The sequence below is a fragment of the Arachis ipaensis genome, chromosome B04 (genome assembly GCF_000816755.2).
Source record: "Arachis ipaensis cultivar K30076 chromosome B04, Araip1.1, whole genome shotgun sequence".
In the NCBI taxonomy this organism is placed as follows: Eukaryota; Viridiplantae; Streptophyta; class Magnoliopsida; order Fabales; family Fabaceae; genus Arachis; species Arachis ipaensis.
In genome coordinates, this window is record NC_029788.2 from 104686433 (window position 1) to 104699772 (window position 13340).

A 13340-nucleotide genomic window follows, 5' to 3' on the forward strand; every position below is an offset into this window, starting at 1 on the left:
CACAAATTTACCGGCAAGTGCACCGGGTTGTACCAAGTAATACCTTACGTGAGTAAGGGTCGATCCCACGAGGATTGATGGATTAAGCAACAATAGTGTTTGATAGGATTAGTTAGACAAACAAAAAATAGTGTTGAGAAGTTCAAAAGCATTTAAAAAATAAAGAAGAGTTTGAAGACAGGCAGGTGAATAGGTGAGGAATAAAATATTGAGAAAGCAGTTAAGGCTTCAGAGTTATCTATTTTTCTGGAATTATTTTTCTTACTAACTATTTTAATCATATAGGATTTAATTTATGGCAAATTATATGTGACTAGACCCTAATTCCTTAGACCTTCCTAGTCTCCTCTAAAATTCATCAACAGCCAATTCCTTGGTCAATTAATTCTAATTAGAGAGTGATGATCAAATTCCAGTTTATATGCCACAAAAACTCTAATTACCTAAAAATAAAAGGATTATATGTCACGTATCCCGTTAAATCCAGATAATTAAAATTTAGGAGAATTTGTTTTTAAGCTGTTGTTCAAGTAAAGAGCTTTTCCAAGTTATACAAGAACTCAAATAGAAAGAGGGTCATACTTCCGTTCCACCCAAATTCATAAAATAAAGAACAAAAATAATTCTTAAATTATAAATCCATACATAAATTAAAATAGAAAAAGCAATAAAATCAATCCATAGAAATAGACAGAGCTCCTAACCTTAACAATGGAGGATTAGTTGCTCATGGTTCAAAGTAGAAAATAAGGATTCAGGTAAAAATGTACTTTTCCAATCTGATGGATCTGAATCCCCTTTTATAATTAATCCTAATAATTTAAAAATTAAATTTCTAAAATTAAAATTAAAATATTATTTTTTCCTATTTAAAAATCAAATTTGAATTTAAATTCGAATTAATTAACAAGTCTTCAGCTGATGGGTGGGGACCACTTGATTTGTACATTCTGCAGCTTCTAATCTGTGTTTTCTGGGTTGGAAACTGGGTCAAAACAGCCCAGAAATCGCCCCCAGCGTCTTTCTGCATTTTTTTGCACGTTGCGCATGTCACGCGTACGCGTCGGTCACGCGTACGTGTCGATGGTCTTTTCGCGAGTCACGCAGACGCGTCAGTCACGTGGACGCGTCGCTTTGCAAATCTTCAAATCACGCGTACGCGTCAGTCACGCGTACGTGTCGCTCCTCGCTGCCATCTCCTTTGATTCTCGTGCTGCAGAAACTCCATCAAATCCAGCCGAATGCTACCTAAAATAAACAGTATTGCACAAAACTCAAAATAGCATCCATTGTGGCTAAAATATAATTAATTCTTAATTAAAATCAACAAATTACATGCAAATTTACTAGAAAAAAATACGAAAGATGCTCACGCATCAGTCAGTACCTGACTTCCGGAGGTACTTACTCTTTTTTAGCACCAATAAATTATTTATTTTTCTTTTGTTTAGGATAGGATAAAATTGCATAGTAATAGATATTTGCATGCATGTTCTAATTGGTTGAAAAACAATAAGTTTCTTTTTAAGACCCTATTTTTGAAAATTTCACTAAAATTTCACTAATTTAAATTAAAATTTTTTTGTTAAACTTGTTTGGAAGTTGCATTTGGAACATGATTTTAAAGCTAAAATACATAACCTATGAGACTTGAGCTTAATTACATGGTTACATTATTTAACCATAATATTTTATTCTTGTGTGTTTTTCTTCTCTATGATTGCAATCTATATTTTGTTCCATCCTATATGTCCAATGTTTAATGTATTTAAATGTATGCATATGATTGAGGCCATCATTTGATTAGCTCACTTATCCCAAATAGCCTACCCTTTTAATCACCTTTGTTAGCCACTTTGAGCCTTTTAATCCTATTTGTTCTATATTTTACCACATCACTAGCCTTAAGCAGAAAAACAAATTAAATACCCCAAATTGAATCTTTGGTTAGCTTAAGATAGAGATTGTATGTCAATTAAGTGTGGAAAAACTATGGGAACATGGGTTAACAAGGGAATGTGTTATGTTTTTACAATTGATAAAATATTGGGAATTTGGGTACCTACTCATGTGAAACTAGAAAATTAAAAATTTATGTGCATTGATAAGTTATGTTTACTTTTCTTTAAAAAAAATTTCAATAATTAAATAAATAAATAAGGGGACAAAATTACCCCAATGTTAAGTTTAATGAAAAAATCAATGCATATGTGATACAAGTTAAGAGAAAAGTTGATGCATGAGTATGTAATGAAAAAGTGGGAAATTTGGGTAGCTAGGCATGAATTTAGAAGTTATATAGAGTGTGTATGTATAGGTAAAGAGCTTAGGTTAATCAATGATTCAATTTATAGCTCACTTAGCCATATATATACCCTCACCTTTACATTAGCCCCATTACAACCTTGAAAAGACCTCATGATGTTTGCATTGGTGTATTAAATACTTGTTGATTGGTTAGGTGAAGAACAAAGTTTAGAAAGCATGACTAGGGAAGAGTAGAGTGATTACCCTATATACTTGAGTGATTAGAGTGCATACACACCATTAGTTAGGGTTCAATGCTTGATTCTATGTTCCCTACTTTCATGAGCTGTCTTCTTACAAGTTTACTTGTTTTTACTGTATGATTTTAATTAGTGATATCTGATTTATGTTTGTCTTGAAGAACTTATTTACTTTTTACTAAGTAGACAGAATCATCTTAGCATATAGCTGCATTCATATACATAGGTTGCATTGCATTGCATGAGTCTTACTTTTTTCTACTCATTTATTTTATCTCCTTAAGCTAAGCATGAGGACATGCTAATGTTTAAGTGTGGAAAGGTTGATAAACCATTATTTTATGGTTTATTTTATGTTCAATTAAGTGGTTTCATCAAGTCTTTACCCACTTATTCATATGAATTACATGATTTTACAATTCCTTCCTAGTTTTGTTCTATGGTTGAAAACTTGCTTCCTAGGAAACTTTCATTTGTGTATTTTGATTCTCCTTTATACCATTCGATGCCGTGATCCGTGTGTTAAGTGTTTCAGGCTTCATAGGGCAGGAATGACTTAAAGAATGGAGAGGAAGCTTGCAAAAATGGAAGGAACACAAGAAACCAAGGAGATGACCAGCGAGCATCGACGCGCAGGCATAGCTCACACGTGCACGCGATATGGAGAAAATTGTAGCGATGCGTGCGCGTGCCTGACGCGCACGCGTGGATTGGAGTTTCACAAAAGACGCGCACGCGTGAATGACGCGTACGCGTGACAAGGAAATTCGCCGAATGACGCGCACGCGTGACTGACGCGTACGCGTGACATGCGCGATCTGCAGAAATAACAGAAAACGTTGGGGGCAATTTCGGGCCGAGTTTTGACCCAGTTTCTGGCCTAGAAACATAGATTATAACCAGGAAACATGCAGAGACTCAACACATTCTCATTAGGATAGTTTTTAGTTTTAGATGTGAATCTAGAGAGAAATTACTCTTCCTCTAGGTTTTCTTTATATTCATAGTTTATTAGTTTTATGCTTTTGCTTTTGGATATTGAAGAGTCATCACCTCTGTTGAAGATACTATTCTAGTTTATTTCCTTACTTCCTATTTATTTATTCCATATTCTTAATTCTTGTTTAGAGTGGTAATTGGATTATTTTGGATTTATTAATGCAAAGGATTACTTTTATTTTTAATTAATTTTCAATCCCTATTTTATTTAATTTATCATGTCTTCTTCTTATATTTTATTGAGCGTTATATTCATGTCAATGGAGTAGATTCCCTACTTGACATGGGGGTTGATTAAGAAGAGACACTTGAGTTGGAATGCTCAAGTGATTAGTTAAATTGGAAGTTGTTGGCTAATTCTGTATTTACTAACGCTAGACCTTCCCAAAGGAGAGGACTAGGATTTGCAAATAAGAGTTAGCTCAATCACTTGACTTTTCTTTATTTAGTAAGGGTTAACTAAGTGAAAATAACAACCTCTTTATACTACACTTGAGAGAATTCCAACAAGGATATAACTTTCAATTAATCATTCCCCCAGTCAAGGCTTTTTAATTTAAATAATATAAATTTTTTTTAATTTTCATTGCACTAAATTACTATTATTTATTTTTCTGTCATTCAACTCTCAAAATCTCTCAGAAAACTCCTGATTAATAAATTAGCACCCTTTCTTACAACTTGTTGGGAGACGACCTAGGACTCATACTCCTAGTATTTTTATTCTGATTTTTGTGACACATTTCTAAATTGATGAGGCAGATTTCAGCTGGTTAAGAGCTATACTCGTAATATAATTTCTAATTTGATTTCTTAATTAGCCGACTTACGCCACGCATCAGTGACCCCACCACATTAGGAGCCCTTCATTGGAAGACAAAAGCACCACCTTGGACCTTAAACTTCATTTGGCTACTGCTTCAACAATCACTTCCCACGAAGCTTAACCTGCAGATGCAAGGAGTTAATTGTTTCACATTATGTTGCCGATGCATGGAAAAAGAGGGATCGGAGCTTCACCTGTTCAAAGAGTGCGAATGGACTAAGCGATTCTAGTTCGCTACCCATTCACAATCCGATCAGAAATTGAGCCATCATCCTCCCTACAACAATGGTTCCAATACATCATCAACAATATCGAAAGAGTAAAGACGAGTTTATTGCTTTGCTGTCTTCATGCCTTTTGGATTAGAAGAAACAAATTACTTCTTGAAGATGAACATAGGTCTCCTGAATTAATGGTTCAGAACGCGCAGCGGGACTATGCAAAATTTAGCACCGTGAATGCACCCTATCCTACGGCGCTGCATTCTCTGTCGTCGAGAAGCCAGAGCTGCTCTAGTTGGACAGCGCCATTGCTGGGATTTTTCAAGATGAATGTTGATGCTGCAGTGGTTGACAGACACAACAGAGGTGTAGGTGTGGCTATTCATAATCACCATGGACAACTGGTAGCTGCTGCGACATCTGCAATATCTGCATCCCACTTAGTCAGAGAGGCCAAAGCAAAATATTTCTTTATGGGCCTACACGTTGCAATGAAAAGAGGGCTCTTGGATGTTATTTTGGAAAGTGACACCATGCACATTGTGAATACAGTGCTATCTACACAAATATCTCAAGACAATTGTGGACTTATTATTTCTATAGTAAATTTTGTTTGTAAAGCTTTAGGAATTTTCAAGTTACCCATGTAAAACGAAGTGGAAATCTTGTAGCACATTCCCTTGCATCTTTAGCTCTTACTAGGCCAAACCTTGTGTAGCTGCAAGAATTTTCCTTACAAATTTTTAACCAAGCCCATTTGGATGTATTTGGGCTAGCCTTTTAATATATAAAACTAATTAACCTTAAAAAAAAAACTACTGGATTCATGTGGACTGAAACTAATCAAAACAAAGGTCATATGTCAATTAGAGTCCATCCAATGACGATGATTGAAACTTTTAAAGTCAGATTGTGCTTGTTCTAAAGACAAAACAAGCAGAAATACTGCACCAATTGAGGCCCATAAGTTGCTACAATTACATCTACAATATTATTTCAATAGTGACGGTGGCAAGATTATGGGGAATCATAAACAAGATTGTTTCACCAATTCAAAGTGCTTTCGTCAGCGACAGGCTCATTCAGGACAATATTATTATTGTGTAAGAACCATTCCACAAGATTACTAGCAAAGGGAAAGAAGCCTCTCATGATTTAGCCATCAAACTTGACATGAACAAATCAAATGACAGGATGGAATGAAAATTTGTAGATGAAGTTCTCAAAGGTATCGGGTTTCATAAAAAATGGGTTAAGTTCACTATGAAATGCATCAAAAATGTATCATATAGATTCAAATAAATGGAATTCTAACTAGGAAACTTTTCCCACAAAGAGGACTAAGACAGGGAGACCCCCTTTTTCCTTATCTTTTCATTATTGCTTTCGAGGTTTTCACTATCTTAATAGATGATGCACTGAACAAAAATCTAATTTATGGGGTCACAGTAGCTCCTGATGCACCAATAATAACTCATCTACTGTTTTTTGACGATTATATCATTTTTCAAGAGTGAAAAAGGACAAAATTTACCAACTTATCTAGATCCTCAATCAATACACCTCGGCTTCAGGACAAGTCATCAATATGGAGAAATCTAAAATAACATTTGGCAACAAAATTTCTATCTAAACTAGAATCAACATAGAACAATATTCTAGCTTGGGACAACCCGGGAAAGTACCTAGGTCTTCCAGCACAATGGGGAAGAGTGAAATGCAAGTCTCTGGAGTGGATTATGGAAAAAGTGGAGGGAAAAAGAAAAGGGTGAAAATCAAGCCGGGAAGGAAGTCCTCAATAAGGCAATCATACAAGCTATTCCAACATATGCCATGAGTATCCTAAAGTTTCCAAAATCCTTTTGTGACAAACTAAATGCAAAAATTGCTAAGTTCTGGTGGAGAAGCCAATGAAAAGAAAGGAGGATACATTGGAAAATCTGGGCGAAGCTTTGCTTGAGTAAGAAAGAGGGCGGACTGGGTTTTAAAGAATTCCACCATCAAAATACATCTCATTTGGCCAAACAAGCATGGAGAATTATCAAGAACCTAGGAGAATTATGAGTGCAAATTTTAAAAGCTCTATATTTTCCAAATTGCGAGTTTTGGGAAGCAAAAAATACCAAAATGGCTTGTGGGTGTGGAATAGCATACTGTAAGGAAGGGAACTCTTAAAGAACAAAGGAAAATTGGGCATGGGTAAAGGAAACGTAGTGAGATTATGAAGTGACAATTATATTCATGGCATCAACGAATCACTCAACAAAGAAAGCAGGGATAATAAAAAAGTGGAAGAGCTCCTCTCAACTTCAGAAACCTGGGACAAAGAAAGGATCCAAAGAAGCTTCCCTCATATTATAGCAAAAAGGATCATGCAGACCCAGTCAGTAGGATTGCAGAAAGTGACATGATAATGTGGCCATTTAGAAAAGATGGAAACTACACAACCAAAACAGGGTACTACGTGGTAAAAAAAGAAGCAGATGACATTAATATTAATGACAACCCTTCAACAAGCAACAAATTGGAGGACCTTTGGTGATGGACATAGAACATGAAGGCTCCTCAAAAAATAAAAATATTTCTCTGGAAGGCATGCATAACATCTTGCCAGTAAAAGCAAATTTAAGAAAGAAAAGAATAACCAATTCTAATTTGTCCCCAATTTATTTGCAGGAAGAATAGATCAGCGAGCATGCACTACTACTCTGTGAATGGACCAAAGCAGTGTGGTTTGGTTCATAGGCACAATGCATACCTTCCAAGGAGAATGTACGATCGATAGCTGAATGTCTCCAACATATGTTCAAGAAATGCAAGAGTGCAGGCACATAGGCGCAACTCAGAATTGGAATTATTATGTGAACTATATGGAAGGCAAGGAACAAGATGGTATATAATAACATAGAGCCTATACCAGAGACCACCATCAAACATGCAAGAATAATAGAGCAGGAGCATAGCAGTCAAATAGAGGACAAACAAGTCAAGGCTAAGGATACCAGCAAAAGAAGTAAAATACCTGTAATATGGAGGCCTCCACCACAGAACTGGATCAAGCTAAACACTGATGCTTCATTCTCAAGTGGAACCAAGTCAGGTGCAACAGCAGTGGTGATCAGAGACCATAGAGAGAAGGTGTTGGGTGGAACAACATTAGAGATTCAAGCAAGCTCGAGCTTGTCAGCAAAAGCACAAGCAGTAAGGGAAGTAGTTATTATGGCTAAAAATCTTGACATTCAAAAGGCCATTATTGAAACAGATTGTCAATTACTCACCCAGACCATCAAATCAGGAAGTACAATTTGGAAAATAGACCCAATAATCCAAGACATAAAAATGGCACAGAAAACGAATCCAAACTGTGGCCTTACATGGGCTCCTCGAGAAGGAAACAAGCTTGCACATTCCTTAGCAGCCCTAAAACACCATGTTCAATTACCCAAGTCATGGACATCCAATCCCCATCCAATCCCCCATCTCAGATAGCGGATATCGTCAGGAAGGATAAATTAAGCTTACCGCTACCAAATATTTTTCTCCAGAATAAGATGCTCTCTCAGATTCGGGACTAGAGTGGCCAACACTCACATTGCAAGCCACTCCAAGTCTCATAGCGGGATTGCATTTGGTGGCTTTGATTATTGAGCATGATACATCAAGGAAATTAACTGATCTTGCTCCTTGCATTCGTTTATGTCATCTGGTTTTCTGCATCCCTGTCCAACAGTGTACACATTCAAGTTTCAATTGACTTAGCTCTTCCTAAGAGCCAAGCATGTATGTTATCAACTATTAGCAAGGCGTAGTGATTTAGAAATTTGTCTCAGGACCTTGGACATTAGTTTAGAATTAGGGATTATTGCTTAGAGGGTCGGTTGGTTTCAGTGTGGGTTGGGCTTCTTGGTCCACATCCCATAAAAAAAAACTTTCAAAGTCGGCATTATCTTCACTTATTTATGTTTTTATTATGTCTTTATATTTGGACTGTAAAGGTCATGATTGCTTATTAAATTTACATTACTTTACGTTTGTGTATGTACATGCCTGCACCACATATACTGCTGAGGTTTTTAGTGATGTTTTGGTATATTCATTGTATGATTGGAATTCAGATAGAAACTGTCAAATTTAACAGTTGATAATTATAGTACAAATGATACCACTATGATTGATCATATATATGCTTGATTAAATTTCACCACTTAACTTTATTAAGTGGGAAGAGTTTTTTTACATGTGTTATTGTGTTTACATTATAAATTTTAATTGTCAAAAATGCCATGAATGCTGATAAAGTATAATTAGAATCAATTAAGATTAGCTAGTATCATTTATATTTATATAGCATATCTGTATATTTATTATAGAATTTTATGTTTTTATTGCTTTGATTCTTCTAACACCTATATATACCCTTGTACATTCTACCTTTGATGACACACTCAATGATACACTTTTCAGATTATTCTCTTATTTCTAACATGGTATCCAGAGCATAGGGTTTTTTTTCATGGAAATTCATTCATAGCCCCTTCTTTTTTCTTCTTCCAGTAGTGTTCTTTACCCTTGTTTCTCGATACTTTCCCAACGTTTTGGTTCGTCACCGCCTTTATCGCCATCTTCGTCTTGTCGTTGCGAGTTCAACGAGTCCAATCGTCGGCGGATACCACCGGACGCGCCGCCACACGCCCCCTGAAGCTCACTGTTGGCTTCAGGTTCTTCTCGCCTATAAACGCCTCCAGCACCGTTGGATCCACACCCAGGATCAACGGCACCGCATCGCGCCACGTGTCATGCCACCCGCTTTCAACCCGCATCCTTCTAAACTTGCCTCCTGATTCACGTGCCACCTCCTCGCTGCGTCGTCATTGACGTGTTTTTCTCCTCTTCTCACATGTTGCCATGTGTCCTTTCCCTGATGACGTGGCTGCTGATGTGGTAGCTGACGTGACAGACAGTGGGATCCTCCCTAAAATTTTTTGGTGAGCTCTTTTTGATTTTGCCCTCTGATTTCTCATTTTCCCCAAATTTTCCATTTCTTCTCCTTTGCGTCTATGTTTCTGCTATTATGAAAAAGTTTGATATTTTTCAGCCTATTCCTATTATCCTTAATGGCTCCAACTATGCTCATTGGGTTGAAGCTATGCAAGAATTTTTTAAAGGGCGAAAATTATGGCGCTATATGACTGGTGATGTTGTTTTTCCTGTTAAGCCCACTGTGTCTGAAAAATCAAAAGATGGGACCTCCAAATCAAAAGAAGATATTGAGAAAGACTTTGCGAAAAAATTGGAAGATTGGGATAGTAAAAATCATCAAATTATCACGTGGTTTCGCAATACTTCTACTCTAGGCATTCATTCACAATTCGAGTATTTTGAAACTGCTAAAGAGGTATGGGATCATTTGGTAAAATGTTACACTATTTTTGATCTCTCCCATCATTACCAACTGCTAAAGGAGCTTCATAGCCTTAAGCAAGAACGTGGACAAGCGTTTTTTGATTGTCTTGCTCAAATGGAAATTATTTGGGATCAACTGACCTCTTGTGAGCCTGTTCTTAAAGATTCTACCAATACTAAGGCATATGAGGATTATCAGAACCGAACACGTCTCATACAGTTTCTTATGGCACTTACTGATGACTATGAGCTGGTTAAAGCTTCTCTTCTTTATCAGAACCCCTTGCTTAATCTTAAAGATGCTCTTCCTCATCTTAAGTCTAAAGAAACGCGCTTAGGATTGACTTGCCCTAAGAGTGAAATTGTCTTTCCTTCCACAAACAGAAAGGGTAAATTTTGTCAAAACTATAACTGTTCTGAGCACTCCTTCTCAGACTGTCATTCTACTGAATGTCATAAATACATACAGAAAAGCACATTGGCTTCAATTGCCCGAAACTGTTCTGCCATTATTGTAAGCTCTCGGGACATTTGATTACTACCTGTTCTACTCGACCACCACGTTCAGATCAGAACAAGTATCATTCTCATCCCACCAATGTGCCTGCTTCTACTATTGCTGTTGCTGCTACTGAATCCACTAATTCTACCTCTCTCAACCCACATTTTGTCTCTCCATCTGACATTGAATCTCTTCTTAAGCAACTTCTCTCCTTCTTTAGTAATACCTCTGCTGCCCTTTTCACTCATCCAGGTAATTCTAAATGGTACTTTGATTCTGGTTATTTTAATCACATGTCTCCTTTGTGTTATCTTTTCTCATCATTATCTACCACTATAAATTCACCTTCTGTCAACACTATTAATGGTTTTCTATTGCATGCGACACATATGTGTTTTATTTCACAATCAAATATTTGTCGGTCAACATGTTGATCTTATTTTATTCTAAATTTAAACTCATTTTATTCCAAATTTAAACTTTAATCTTATCTTTGTCAGTCAATATGTTGATCTCGGTTTTGATGTCAATTTCTCTATTTCTGGTTGTCGTGTGCAGGATCGTCGGACAAAAAAGATCATCGAGACCGGGTGTAAGGTCGGAAGATTGTTTGAGCTCGAGAACCTTCATGTTCCTTCTCCGTCAAATCTCTATGTTGTTTTCTCTCCCTCTACTCTTCACTTGTGGCACCGTCGTCTTGCCCACAGCTCCCTAGAAAAATTGTGTCCTCTTATGTCTACGGGTGTTTTAGGTCAAGTTAATAATGAGTCTTTTGATTGAATTTTTTGTCAAACTGCAAAACAACCTGCTTTATTTTTTCGTAATAGTTTCTCTCTTGCTTACTCTCCTTTTGATCTTATTCTTTCTAATGTTTGGGGCCCCGCTCCCACTGCTTCTATGGGAAGGAATCGATACTTTGTATCTTTATTGATGATTATTCACACTTTACTTGGGTTTATTTGATGACTAATCGTCATAAGCTGCCTCAGATTTATATTAAATTTGCCACTATGATACGAACTCAGTTTTCCAAAGTCATTAAAATCTTCTGACGCGATAATGCGATGGAATATCATGACTCTAAACTTCTAAATTTTCTTGTTGAATAGGGTACATTGTCTCAGTTTTCTTGTCCTGGTACCTCTCAACAAAATGGCAGAACTGAACGCAAACATTGTCACATTCTTGACTTTGTTCGAGCAATGCTTATCTTTTCTTCTTGTCCTGAGCGTACTTGGGGTGAAGCTGTTCTCACTATTATTCATGTTATCAATAGACCCCCTTCTTCTATCCTTAGTAACACTACTCCCTTTGAGCGTCTTTATCTTATTCCTCCCAATTACAGCTTTCTTCGTATTTTCGGTTGTGTCTATTTTGACCTTCCTCAGCCTCATGAACATAATAAACTTGAACATCGGGCTCGTATATGTTGTTTTCTTGGTTATGGCACTGAACACAAGTGTTATTGTTGTTGGAATCCTATCTCTTGACGTATTCGTATATCTCGTCATGTTGTATTCTGAGAGCATCACATGTTCTCTATTTTTTCCTTTTTTGAGTCCATTCCTTCTACTCAGTCACCATTTTCACTAACCCCAATGTTGATCTTTTTCCTAGTGATGATACTATAGGTTCTATCTCAAGTCCATCCCTAGAGCCCCCTCTTCTTACGTCTTCTCTATCTCCTGATGATTCCAGATCGGACAATGCTCTTGCTCCTACTGTCATACCTCCTCCCTCCACTCGTTCTTCTAGGGTAAGAAATATACCTCCTCATCTTCTTAATTATCATTGTTTTTCTACTATTATTCATCACCATGAACCTAAGTCATTCTAAAAAGCCTCCACAAATCCAAGTTGGTAGTAAGCAATGCAGGAAGAAATTTAGGTGCTTGAAAAAGCACACACTTGGGACTTGGTTGATCCTCTTTCTGATCAGGAAGTTATGGGTAGTAGATGGGTATATAAAATCAAAACTCACTCTGATAGTTCTATTGAGCATTATAAGGCACGATTGGTTGCTCAAGATTCTATGCAAGAGTTGGTATAAATTATTAAGAGGCTTTTGCTTTTGTTGCTCGTCTCACATTTGTTCGAGCTTTCTTTGCCATTGTTGCGATCAAGGTATGGTCTCTCAGTCAGATGGATGTGAAGAATGCATTTCTTAGTGGGGATTTAAAAAAGAAGGTCTATATAAAACCACCTCTAAGATATCCTTGTCCTTCCAGCAAAGTCTGCCTTCTTTGCAAGGCACTTTATGGTCTTAAGCAAGCTCCTCATGAATGGTTTGAAAAGTTCAGCACCACTATATGCAATCTCAATTTCACTTGCAGCTCTCATGAGAATGCTCTCTTTATTCCTAAAAGTGAATGTGAAGTTGATGAGCGGATAATTTATACGCTTTTTGACATTGTTTTTAGTATGTTTTTAGTAGGATCTAGTTACTTTTAGGGATGTTTTCATTATTTTTTATGTTAAATTCACATTTCTGGACTTTACTATGAGTTTGTGTGTTTTTCTGTGATTTTAGGTATTTTCTGGCTGAAATTGAGGGACTTGAGCAAAAATCAGATTCAGAGGTTGAAGAAGGACTGCTGATGCTGTTGGATTCTGACCTCCCTGCACTCAAAGTGGATTTTCTGGAGCTACAGAACTCGAAATGGCGAGCTTCTAATTGCATTGGAAAGTAGACATCCAGGGCTTTTCCAGCAATATATAATAGTCCATACTTTAGCCAAGAATAGACGACACAAACTGGCGTTCAACGCAAGCTCTCTGCCCAATTCTAGCGTCCAGCGCCAGAAAAGGATCCAAAACCAGAGTTGAATGCCCAAACTGGCACAAATGCTGGCGTTCAACTCCAAGAAGGACCTCTACACGTG

The 13340-nt window shown here is 36.9% G+C and overlaps 1 long non-coding RNA gene across 6 annotated transcripts; it reads right to left on the minus strand.

Annotated features, from left to right (window-relative positions):
- Nucleotides 672-8442, minus strand: LOC107637985. 6 transcript variants are annotated; one of them, XR_002361452.1, is made up of 4 exons: nt 7576-8440; nt 4527-4982; nt 4337-4454; nt 672-1244 (listed from the first exon to the last, which is right to left on the minus strand). It is a non-coding gene; the product is annotated as an uncharacterized LOC107637985 (long non-coding RNA). The 6 variants fall into 6 exon arrangements; XR_002361451.1 differs by having other exon boundaries at nt 967-1248; nt 7576-8439; XR_001619669.2 differs by lacking the exon at nt 672-1244 and having other exon boundaries at nt 4207-4454; nt 7576-7973; nt 8076-8442.